Source organism: Cryptomeria japonica, chromosome 7 (assembly GCF_030272615.1).
Source record: "Cryptomeria japonica chromosome 7, Sugi_1.0, whole genome shotgun sequence".
NCBI lineage: Eukaryota > Viridiplantae > Streptophyta > Pinopsida > Cupressales > Cupressaceae > Cryptomeria > Cryptomeria japonica.
In genome coordinates, this window is record NC_081411.1 from 809,033,242 (window position 1) to 809,047,356 (window position 14,115).

Below are 14,115 nucleotides of genomic sequence, written 5' to 3' on the forward strand. Positions count from 1 at the left end.
TTAATGATATGCTATGTTGTCTTTGATGTCAATTAAACCGGTAATGATATTGTCGATATTGTTGTAATATTGTTACTATAACTGGTAGGAAGAATTTGTGGAGTGAACTGATAACCCATGTAAACCTTATCTATTGTTGTAACCAGTAAACCCTACCTATTTTTTTTATAAACCCTAACCGATTAAGTTTGGTGAATTGGTTATATTCGTTTATGATCTAATGATGAGCGATAATGATGATGACACACATGATTATTGTATGAAGATAATTCCAAGAGATTTTGGTGACTTCTTGTAATAGTTTTTGTCTAGGGAATGAGCAAATGTATTGCATCTAATGCATAGCACGTGATGAGTTGCTAAGTTCAATGAAGCTATGATCAAGGAGCGATAAAGGCTTTCTTGATTGATGTGCAGAGATTGCTATGTAATCCAACGATCATACTTGAACTGAATTTGTTTGTAATCTCGATGAGAGTTGGTTTTTTGTTGTGTGACCGACCTGATTGATTTGTATTTAAGGTCGATGAACTTGTTTAGTTTTATAGAGTTGGCAAAGAGATAGACATAGTTCGGTTGAGTGTGTGGTTGCCAAACCAGATGATGTATCTGTAGTTTGAGTAAAGGCAGATAGGAGCATGAAATGGATCCGATCAAGCAAGTGTAGTGCTATTCAGGCAGATCAACAAACTCTTGTTGTTTTCTAACAATTACAGCACAATTGAAATCCTCTAACCGGGTAAGCTCTAACAAGATTGGTGTTATTCAAATCTTCTAACAAGGTGGTCCATTAGATTGGATTTTCAAATCCTCTACCGAGGTTACTCCTTACAGGGTATTGCTTCTAACAAGGCATTTGTAGTCAATTCCTTAACTAGGTGATTCCTAACAGGATCAGTTCTTAACAAGACATTTTGTAAAGCTTTAACATGCTAGGCTCCTAACAGGGTGAACTTCAGAAGAGTTCAGTTAGTTATCTTGTGAGTCTCATCTCACCGTGGTTTTTACCTATTTTGGCTTCCACGTCAAAAATATTTGTGTCAAGTGAATGTTTTTGTGGTTATGTTTTCATTATTGATTTACTTAACTACTTAACTATTTTGATAAGTCATGATAACTGGAAGCATTGAGATATGAAGAAGTTGTTTACTGTTAATTTGTTGTAACAGACAACCGGTTTATCTTATGAGTTCTTATCATGACAAAGTTATTATTCTAAGTTTACTTTGAGAGATTGATTGGTGAAGTTTATTATGAGTTTTTCTATCTACTGATTCACCCCCCCTCTCAGTAGTTGACCAAATACTTATTCTTTCACCATACCACCAATTGGTATCAGAGCATTTTAGGTCCTCTAAGGTCTAAGCCTAACAACTTGAGGTAAAGCTATGCTGATCATGATGAAGAAGGAAGGTCTGAAGTTTAATAGAGAGAACTATAGGATATGGAGTGACATAATGAAAATTTTTATCAAGAGTATGGGAAGTCAGTATTGGGAACACGTCGATACTAAGTATGTTGCACCTATTGGGATGTTGACTGATGATCAGAAGAAAGAGCAACAAGAAAATCACCAAGCATTGGAGGCTATTATCAGTTCTTTGTCCGATGCAGAGTATGTAGATGTTCATGGTCTTAAAACTGCATATGAGTTATGGAAAAAACTTGAAGATATTTATAGTAGTGATGAACATGTTAAGATTGCTAAAGAGGAGAGTCTAAGAGGAAAGTTTGATGACATGCAGATGGCTGAAGGTGAGAATATCCACCAGTATGGTCAAAGAATAAAAGAGATAGTCAGTGAAATTAAGAGTGCGGGAGGTAAAGTGGAAGATTCCACAGTGATCAGTAAGGTACTAAGAACCCTGCTACCGGTCTATGCTATCTGAGTTGCAGCTATTCAGGAGCTGAAGTCCATTGACAAAACTAAGGTAACTCTTGACTCCATCATTGGCAATCTTACTGCGTTTGAGTTAAATGGTTATGATGGTAGTGTACAGAAATCTAAGTCTTCATTTAGAGATTCTGCTTCTAACCCATATGTGAGGAAAAGTAGAGATGCCAGTCACAGTTATGAATCCAAATCCAGCAGAGAAGATGATGATGGAGACAATTTAGTTGAGCTTGAAGAATTGTTGGCCAGGCGGTTGCCTAGAGGTATAGGTAATTATAGAGGCAAATTACCTTTGAAATGTTTTGCATGCAACAAGATTGGACACATTGTTGCTAATTGTCCTAATGGTGATAATGAGCACAAATGAGAGAAATTCAAGAATTACAAGGGTAAAGGCAAAAGAGATTGTCTTATTGTTGTTGATGGTGGTATCACTGACGAGGAATTTGATGGTGATGCTAATGAAGACATTGTGTATGTAGCCATTAAAGAAGAGATGTCAGACTAGAAGGCATTAGTATCCAGGATGGATAACTCTGATGATTGGATCATTGATAGCGGTTGTTCACATCACATGACCGGTGATCAGAGCAAATTTCTTTCTTTGAAGGAATTTGATGGCGGAGTTGTAAGATTTGGTAATTACTCACCCTGCATGGTTAAAGGTAAGGGAACTATTTCTCTTAATGGAAAGAGTAGTGAAGATGATGTCTATTGGGTTGAAGGTCTAAAGCACAATCTTTTGAGTGTGGCACAACCCAATGACAAAGGATACCCATTGGAATTTAAAAATGGTATGTGCAAAATCTATGACAACAAAGGTGAACTGATTGCAACTGGGAAGAAAACTAAAGGTAACTTGTTTCATCTTAATCCTAAAGTCAAGAACTGTTTAATTGCAAAGATAGATGATAGTTGGCTTTGGCATAGGAGATTTTGTCAATAAACTTTGATAACATTGTTAAAGTGAGTAAGTCCAAGATAGTGAGAGGTTTGCCTCAGTTAGACAAACCGGTTAATGCTCTATGCAAAGAATGTTAGTTGGGAAAGATGATATCCTCAAATTTCAAGAGCAAATCTTTTTCAGAGCAAAATTTGTTAGATTTGGTTCATACAAATCTTTGTGGACCAATAAGAACAAAAAGTATTCAAGGTGACGGATATATTATGATCTTCACTGATGATTGCTCGAGGATGATGTGGGTCACATTCTTGAAGGATAAGACTGAAGCTTTTGGTAAGTTCAAGGCATTCAGAGCCTTAGCTAAAAAAGAGAGCGGTAAGAAGATAAAGTGTCTAAGGACAGATCAAGGCGATGAATTTACTTTTGAAGAATTCACTAGATATTGTGAAGAAAATGGTATTAAGTGACAACTTTTTGTACCAAGGACACCACAACAAAATGGTATTGCAGAAAGAAACAACTGGTCAATTGTTGAAGCTTCTAGGATGATGTTGATACAAGGAGGTGTAGTGAAAAATTTCTGGAGAGAAGCTGTCAGTACAACTGTCTACACTATGAACTAGATTCTGGTAAAGAGAGGTAAGGACAAGACTCCTTATGAATATTGGTATGGTAGATCACCTGATGTTAGTTATTTTAGAATATTTGGAAGCAAATGTTTTATTAAGAGAGGTGTTTATATTAGAAAATTTGAGGCTAAAAGTGATGAAGGTATATTTCTTGGCTATTCCACCAAGAGTAAGGCCTGCAAGTGTTTTAACAACTAGACACAAAGAATTGTTGAGAGTGCTGATGTTCGAGTGGATGAAATTTCTGAAGTCTCAGAGGAAACTAGTTCAGAGAAAAAGGATGAAGATCCTTGCATTTTGTTTTTGGAACTAGAAACTATGAAATTTGAAACCGACAAAGCAAATATTTATGTACCAGTTCAACCAGAATAGATAAATTCAGAAGAAGATGATGATAATGAAGAAGTTGAACCTAAAGATAATGATCATGTTATTCCAAGATATGAGAGACTGAATTACAATCCTGAACAAATTATTGGGGATAAGGATGCTAGAGTACTAACCAAAAGAAGGATCAAAGAGAATTCTTGCATGATCTCCACTATTGAACCAAGAACTGCTAAGGAAGCATTTGGTGATGATCATTTGATTAAATCTATGGAGGAGGAATTAGATCAAACTAAGAAGAACAACACATGGACCCTGGTACCCCAACTGGTAAATAAAAATGTGATAGGTACTAAGTGGGTTTTCAGGAACAAGTTAAATGAAGATGGTGTTGTAGTTCACAATAAAGCTAGGTTGGTTTGCAAAGGTTATGTAGAAGAGGAAGGAGAATACTATGGTGAAACTTTTGCACCAGTGGCAAGAGTGGAAGGTGTTAGAACTTTACTTTCATTTTTTGTACACAATAAATTTAAGGTATACCAGATGGATGTTAAGTCAATGTTTTTGAATGGGATACTTGAAGAAGAAGTATACATTGAGCAGCCAAATGGTTATGCTCTGACTGATAAGAAATACATGGTATGAAGATTGCATAAAGCTTTATATGGATTAAAGCAGGCACCTAGAGCATGGTATGAAAGGCTTCATACACATCTGATGAAGATAGGCTTTCTGAGAACTAGTGATGATAGTAACATATATCTCAAATCTGAAGGAGATAAAATACTAGTCAGCGAAGTATTTATTGATGATACCATATTTGGAGGTAATGATGACATGAGCAACAATTTTGCAGATGAAATGAAAAATGAGTTTGAAATGTATTTAGTGGGGGAAATAAAAAATTTCATAGGCTTGCAAATACAACAAATGAAGAATGGTATTTTCATCACATAGTCTAAGTATATGAAAGAGGTCTTGAAGACATTTGGCATGAGTGACTGTAGACCAGTTGGGACACCTATGGTTATAGGTTGTAGGTTGTCTAAGGAAGATGAGAAGGAATACAGGTCAATGATTGGAAAATTACACTATGTTGTTCACAGTAGACCAGACATAGCTCATGTAGTTGGCATAGTTGCTAGATTCCAGAAGAATCCTAAGGAAACACATCTAATAGCAACCAAAATAATTTTTAGATACTTGAAAGGTACTATTGATTATGGGTTATGGTATCCATATGGAGGAAATTTTGACTTGAAGGTGTACACAAATGCAGATTGGGAAGGAAATGTTGATGACTAGAAAAGAACAACCGATGGAGCATTTTTTCTTGGAGGAAGGCTTGTTTCATGGAGTAGTAAGAAGTAGAGTTGTACTTCACAATCTACTGCTGAAGCTGAGTATGTTGTGGCTTACATGAATTGCACACGGGCTATATGGATGAGGCACATTTTGGAAGGTTTTAAGATGAAGATTTCAGAATCTATAAAGATTTTATGTGATAATACAAGTGCCATAAATATTTCCAAGAACCTTGTTTTGCACACACGAACCAAGCATATTGAATTGAAGTATCATTTCTTGAGGGAAAAAGTTTAGAATTAAGATGTGATCTTGGAGCATGTTTCTACCAAAGAGCAACTTACGGATATTTTTACTAAACCTTTGTGTAAGACTATGTGAGGCCTCACCTCGACTCAGTCTGACATTCAGTGGATTTTATATTTAGATTATTATGGATACTTTATTTTGATGCATTTTGAGACTTAGAACTTATATGATTTCAGGTTTTGGATAACATTGCTATGATTTGATGATTTTACTTATATGCTTTATGAGATAGAACACTAAATGATTGTTAGATAAGATGATATTGCAATGATAGATGTCGTTATTGAATTTGCAGGACTTTACTATGATGTATGGTTAAGTTTATGTGAATTGGGATGAAATTGTTTATGAGAATTTTGCTTGATAAAAGATGTATTTAATCTGTGCAGATGAAAATTGTATGCAAGTGATGATGCGTATTGTTATTCCTTTGAATTTTATTATATGTGGATATTTGAAAGTACTAATGTGTAAATTGAGATGCACAGGAAATTTACCATGTGACCATGGAAATTACGGAGAACCAAACCTAGACTTATGTATGTTCGTAAGCCAGGGGTTGTCTATTTGGAGAGACAACACCCCGTTCGTGTTGTATTTTATTCGTAACAGTATATGCTGCATGAGTGTTAAGTGTTATTTAATTTAATGTGTAAAAACCACAAGAGACAATTCCATGTTTTAATTTGTAAAAGTGTTTTATTTGTGTCACTTGACACATGTGTGGATTTAAATTTAAATGTTTTATTTGTGTCTCTTGGTGGGGAAGTGTTTAACTATAGTTTTTCTTAAATAATATAATGTGTTGTCATAAATACTTTGGGAATATAATCTTTGGAGTGGTCAACATATGTTTGACCCAAAAATAAACTTTAGAGGGGTTTAAAATGGGTTAAATGAACACCTAGGGGTAGTTTAATAGGGTTTCCTAAAGCCCATAAGGTATACCTAGGGGTTAGGGGTAATTTTAGGCAAGTTTCTACTTTTTAATGATCTTTTTAACGCTTTAAAAATTGGCATTTTTGAGTTGTGCGAAAATTGAAAATTAGAAGTTTAAATCTAATTGAGATTTTTCCCATTCGAATGAGAGTCTTTTTGCATTCTGCTTTTCTTTCTTTTTTTGTTTTTTTTTAGAAACTTGTGAGAACTCAGAGAATGAGCTTCTTAAGCAATATTTTGAGAAATTGGAGGGTAATCACCCACTCTCCATTTTTGGAGACAAGAGAAACTTTGAAAAGAAAATAATAGTTTGGAATAGAAAAAAAATTGACTAAGGGTAGAAGAAAGAAGATTCGTGGATTGGGCAGCTCTTCCTCAAATATCAAAACTACCATTGGGCAGATTAAGGTTGGTTTGGTTATTCTTTAAAATGGTTATTTTCTTGCATGTGTTTGAGTGTATGATTGGTGAAAGAAATCTGTGTTTTTGTATGTCTTGTTTTAGAATTTCATTTGAAAATCTTGCATTATGCTTTGTTGTGTTTTGGGAGTTTTCTCAAGACCTCTTACTCTTGGGAGAGAAGAGGATCTTGTGGGTGGTAGCAGTGACAACCCTCGAGTGAGAGACTCTCGTTTGAGAGCGATCACAAGGGATCTTTGTGTGACCCTTACTGCATGGCCTGTTTGTGCAATGGGGGTCATAAAGAGGGATATAAGGCTAGAATGCCTTTGGGGGGGCATAAGGAATATGGGGTTGAGATTCTTGATGTATTTATTGTGCCATGAGGTGGCTACTTGTTTTTCCATATTTGTAGTTCTCCTCAGGGTATTGGTCCACTACCACCCTTGAAAAGATCACCACCAAAGTGTGGTGCAGTGAAGCCAAGTTGGGAGTGTGTCTGAAAGTCTGTATGTATTTTGCCTTCTATGTGTTTGCCTGTTTGTTACCCGTCTAGGAATTGGTTCTCCGAGCTCGGGGGTGGCTACCAGTTAGCCTAGGCTGGGAGGTGAGCACTCTGTGGTCATATTGTGTTTTATTATGCAGGAAAGTCAGGAGAAGAGAATAGGAATAGTGATAAGATGCAAAAGATTATTGTTGAAGATACTTAAATCCATTTGCAGATATTTGTTTAAATTTGTTAGTAGAAATATACCTCATTCGTTGAATGAGAGGCAAGTTGTAATTTTGAAATAGGACATGAGATTTAGTATTATAGTTAAATAAAGAAACATCTTGTAAAGTTGCAGAATATTGAAAGAGTTGTAAAAAGCTAGATATGCTTCTATTTTCTACTTTGAAAAGAAAAAGGGTTGCTTGATTTGCATGCAAAAGATTTCTTTGAAATATAAAAGGAAATCAGCTTTTTAATTAATTTTTACCTTCATTCTACTTGTAGAAAAAAAAAAATATGGATAGTATTTATTGTTAATATTATAATGAAAGAATGCATGTTGTTTTAAAGGTGAATATTGTAGTTTATTTTTCTATTGTGAGATCTAAGTTTTCTTTTGGATCCTAGAAAATAATAGTAGCAAGAATGAAATTTCACAATGAAGTTTAAGAATAAAAATCAAAGCATTCATCTCTTCTAATTTCTAAATTTGAGTTTATTAAACTTTAGCTTATTTTTTTTTAGTTGCTAATAAGTTATTGATTTCTATGATCATTTTATTGTAAGTTATAAATCTATAACTATTACCTTGCTGTATCTTATTAAATTTATTCATCTCCAGCAATATCATAAATTTTGCCTTGGATAATACTTAGAAAAGAAAAAAAATCAGAGTATTAAATACATAGGAATTTCTTCTAAATCCCTATATTCATAAAACAAATGAAAAAGAGGGCCTAAGTTTATTTACCAATATATATATATATATATATATATATATATAAATTTAACATTATGAGGTTTCTTTATTATTTTGTGTCCTTTATAAAAAAAAATTTGCATATTAAATTAGCTCTGAGCAATATATATATATATATATATATATATATATATATATATATATATATATATTTATATTATATATAAATAAAAAAAAATTTATTAATAAAAAAAAAAAGGGGTTTTCGGGCTGCGCGGGTATCGGCCACATCCCATTGTGTGAACACACAGTGGGCGGCGCCGAAACACCGCCACTGTGTGAGCACATAGTGGGCGGCGCCGAACACCACCACTGTGTGGCCACACAGTGGCACGGCGCCCAGCACCACCACTATGTGGGTACACAGTGGGCAGCGCCCAGCGCTCCACTGTGTCACCACACAGTGGGCGGTGCTTGGTCCGCCTCCCCCGCTTGACCCGCCATGAATTTTAAATGCCACTGACCCTACATCAAATCCAATGCGGCCATGGACATTTGGCCCTGTGAGTTATGGTATCAAAAATATTAAACCCTAGCCCGGGTAGGGCTAGGGTAAGTAAGTAAAATAATGTGTTAAATTTAATTAGATTAGATGCCTTTTTATATTAAAAAAAAAGAATCCCTAATTAAGGTTGGAAAAATATTGACTATTATATTGGAAAGATATTTTTAAAGGATTAATATATATATGTATGTATGTATGTATGTATGTATGTATGTATGTATGTATGTATGTATGTATGTATATATATATATTTTGGGAGTAAGTATTTAATAGAGAATTAAATATTTAAATACCTCCGTATGATTACTAATAGGAAGTAAAAGAAAGAGAAATATATAAATTTAAGAATAAAGCCTAGTCTTATAATTTTAGATGTATTTAATGTGATAAATACTTAATTTTGCCCTAGTTAATTTAGTTAGAGCATTAAAATTTTAAAATGGAAGTTTAGACTATATAGTCATATTGGAGATTGAATTAATCTTCCTCTCCTAATTCTTTAACGTGATTGATTTAATAAAATTTAATGACTAGGTATCTCGTGGAGATAAAATTAAACCTGTTAGATTTCCGCAAATAAAATTAAATGATAATCGATGCTTGGTTCGTTTCAGAATTAGCTCGAATATAGATATGGAAAATGTATTAACGCTTGTCGTGGGAGCGAACTTGCTAATTAACTAGTTGATTTTAAAAAAAAAATTGTTCCGTTTTTGCCCTAAATTTTGGGCATGACAGACTACTTTTGAGTATCTTAGAATCAGTTAGGGGTTGTCCCTCTTCATGAAGTCCATTAAGTATATGTAGATTACATCAGTCCTGGAGCTACTTGCAAAATTTTACAGGAGGATTGGTGTAGAAGTAGATTTATCCACAGGGGGAGCATCAAGTTGCAGATTGTTGATGATGCATAGTGAAATTTGACATTACATGTTTTAATTTCAATTTGGCACTGCTGTCAAAGGGGGAGAAGAATTATGTGATTATGGGAAGGAGAACCAATGACAAGCTGAAGATATAGAGAGCATGGTGAATACTTGGTAATGTAAACCAAGATTCCTATTCACAATCACACAACAATTAATGGTGTTGATATTTGTATTGCCATCAATGCCAAAGGGGGAGATTGTTGGCATTTGCATGAAGATTATATTAATGATATGTTATGTTGTCATTGTTGTCAATTAAATCGGTAATGATATTGTTGTAATATTATTACTGTAACCGGTAGGAAGAATTTGTGGAGTGAACCGGTAATCGGTGTAAACCTTATTTATTGTTGTAACCGACAAACCCTACCTGTTGTTTTTGATAAACCCTAACCGATTGAGTTTGGTGAATTGGTTATATTGGTTTATGATCTGATGATGATTGGTAATGATGATGACACACATGATTATTGTATGAAGACAATTAAAAGATATTTTGGTGAGTTGTAACAGTTTTTGTCTAGGGATTGAGTAAATGTATTGTATCTAATGCAAATCACATGATGAGTTACTAAGTTTAGTGAAGCGGCAATTAAGGAGCGATCAAGGTTTTCTTGATTTATGTGCAGAGATTTCTATGTCATCCAATGGTCATACTTGAACCGAATTTGTTTGTAATCTCGATGAGAGTTAGGTTTTTGTTATGTTACTGACCTGATTGATTTGTATTTAAGGTTGATGGAGTTGTTTAGATTTATAGAGTTGGAAAAGAGATAGACACAATTCATTTGAGTGTGTGGTTGCCGAACTAGATGATGTACCTATAGTTTGAGTAAAGGAAGATAGGAGCATGAAATGGATCTGATCAAGCAAGTGTAGTGCTATTTAGATAGATCAGCAAACTCCTGTTGTTTTCTAACAATTATAGCAGAATTGAAATCCCCTAACCGGGTAAGCTCTAACAAGCTTGGTGCTATTCAAATCCTCTAACAAGGTGGTCTATTAGATTGGATTTTCAAATCCTCTACCGAGGTTACTCCTTACAAGGTATTGATTCTAAAAAGGCATTTGTAATCAATCCCTTAACCGAGTGATTCCTAACAGGATCAGTTCTTAACAAGACATTTTGTAAAGCTTTAATAGGCTAGGCTCCTAATAGAGAAAACTTCATAAGAGTTCAGTTAGTTATCTTGTGAGTCTCATCTCACCATGGTTTTTACCTATTTTGGTTTGCACGTTAAAAATATTTGTGTCAAGTGGTGAATGTTTTTGTGGTTATGTTTTCATGGTTGATTTACTTAACTACTTAACTATTTTGATAAGTCATGATAACCGGAAGCATTGAGATATGAAGAAGTTGTTTACTATTAATTTGTTGTAACAAACAACTGGTTTATCTTATGAGTTCTTATCTTAATAGAGTTATTATTCTAAGTTTACTTTGAGAGATTGATTGGTGAAGTTTATTATCAGTTTTTCTATCTACTGATTCACCCCCCTCTCAGTAGTTGATTAGATACTTATTCTTTCATCATACCATCACACACCAACTATTACACTATCCACACAACTTATCACTTCAATTCCCATGGAGGCTCAAATTCCCATGAATTTCATCATGGTGCATACTACTCCTTTTGTTAATCTAATCACATAACCATTTAACTTACCTTCTATGCAAGCACTAACTTGGACTATGAATATACTTGGTTATCCTCCACCACTTACTACATAGCTTATGACTAGGAGTGTGAGTTATATAGTACCAGCATCATCTATGCCCCCACTTGTCTAGTCTATGCACCTCAATATCAACTACAAGTAACTATACCACTTGTTGTCTTGCAATCATGATTTAGTTACTTGCATGCACCTTCTTCATCTTATGTTGTTCCAAACGTTCAAGAAATTCCAGGTGGTACTAATCAAAATCCTCCACTAAACAATGTACACAAATCGAACGTATCTCATCCTAATTATGCTGGGGGTAGTTATCCACAACAACCTCAAAATATGCCATATCAACAACAATACATTTCTCCACAACAAAATGTTGCAACTTACTCACGACCACCCCAATATCAACAACCACCATTTTCCCAGCAAAATGTTCTTGTTTATTAGAATGTGCTAGGATATCAATACCCACCACAACAATCAAATTATGTTCATCCATCTCAAATGACATATCAAACACCACTTTATCAACTAGCTACCCCATACCTTGACTCATTTCTAGTCAATACTAAGTGGAAGAAATGAAGGCACCTCTCAAAACTTTACAAGACAGTAACTCTGAGAGAGTTTTTAAATTTGACGAGCTTTACCCATATCCATTTAACAAGTCAATAACATCAATACCATTCCCCAAACACTTAGAATTACTAAAATTTGATAAATACAAGGGGAAAGGTGATCCACATTATCACATCAAAGAATTATATATGGCTTGTCAAGAGGTTGCATATTGTGATAACTATCTCCTATGTTCATTTCCCAAAAGTCTTAGTGGTCCATCTCTAGAATGGTTTTCCAAGTTTCCATTTGGTGCTATTACTACATTTGAAGATTTATCAAAGACATTTGTGGCCCATTATCATTACAATGTGGAAAATGACATTTTTATGCTTGACCTTTGTCAAACAAAATAGAAAGGAGGTGAAAGTCCCTTGGACTATATTCAAAGATATAGAGCTCTTGTTGGTCGTCTTCCTTACGCAGTACCCAACACTCAATTGGTCCCAATATTCATCAGTAATCTTCATCCAAAGCTTACATATCATATATACAATTAAATTGTGCAGGAACATTCGAGGATATCATGTCAAAAGGACTATCAGTAGAAAAGATGCTAATTGACAGAGGAATCATAAAACTCTATAAAGAGTCTTTTGACAAGTCAAGTAGTGACAAACAAAGGTATTGGAACAAAAACAAGAATGTTATGGGAGATGGGGTCATTGGTTCCAAGACAATCCAAATGGTTGTGGCCATAAAAGCACCACCCTCATAGACATATGCCAATCCCATGCAACAATCATACACCAACCCCTCACCAACAATACATGTCAATTTGCCACCTCAGGCTTATCATAATACCAAAATGAAAAAATCAAATGTACAAGCTAATAAAAAATAATTAACCATTATTTCTCAAGCTCCTCCTCAATAAACAATCTATAATAACCCAAGACATCAATTTACACCCATGGGATAACCCTTGGATGTGATCTTCAAACACATGGAGCAACACAATATAGTTGTGTATCCATAAACAATATTGTTTGATGAGTCCAAATCCAAGCCTGATTGGTATAAGGAAAATGAATATTGTGCCTATCATTATGTTAAAGGTTATACGATGAACAAGTGCATGAAGCTCAAACATCTAGTCTAGGACGTCATTGACCAAGGGAAAATTGATGTTGACTCTACTATAGGAAAGTCACCCAGTGCAAATCTAGGTATTTATAAAGATGAACTTCATAAGAATCAAGGAGAAGCTAGTACATCCAATACAGGTCAATCTCATACAACTAATAATATCAATTACAAAAATGTCCCATTTGATTATGGACATATGATAGGTTGCATTACCCCATCAGAGGAATATGTCAATATGATTCATGTCAAAGGAGCTAGCACTCAATGTGAAACAAACATTCAAAGAGTTTGCATCATATTTCTTGGATCCCCAGCTCCTACCACACCTCAAGTTCCTATGTCTATGCAGTACAATATTCTTGAGCACTTAGGAAAGACCCCTGCATAGATCTCCATTTTATATTTTCTAAAAGCTTCACCTACTCATCAAGAGATTCTTATCGATGCACTACAAGAGACTCATTTTTCCTAGTAACATTGACCCTATACAATTCCAAGCCTTGGTAGCACATTTATTTTCGACACACCATCTTATCTTTACCCAATTTGATGCTATGGTTCTTGGTCCTAATCACATCTGCCTACTTAATATTAGGGCCATTATCAAACACTATAAGGTAAAGAGAGTTTTGATCAATAATGGTTCGACCCTGAATCTTTGTACATTAAAGTTTGTTGCACAAGTGGGGTACACTATCACAAATTTTCCAATCAATGCATCATCATCAAGGCATATGATGATGTTGAGAGAAGCTTAGTAGGAATGATTAACCTTCCAATTCAAGTGGGCCCGGTAACACAAGACACACTTTGCTACATCGTTGATCTTAATATTCCATTTAATATTATCCTTGGTCACCCATGGATCCATGACATGCAAGTTGTGTCATCCACTTACCATCAATGTCTCAAATTTATATATCAAGGTTGTGAAATCACTATTCATGGTGACACCCAACCATTTGAGTACTATTGTGCTCTTGAGGCATCTTCACCATTTTCCCCTTCATTGTATAGGCATAAATGTTGGAACCCCTTAATCCACTTCATCATCCTCATATGTTGACTCTATTTCCATACTCACTATTGCTAAAGGGAAAACTTCCATCTCATCTACCT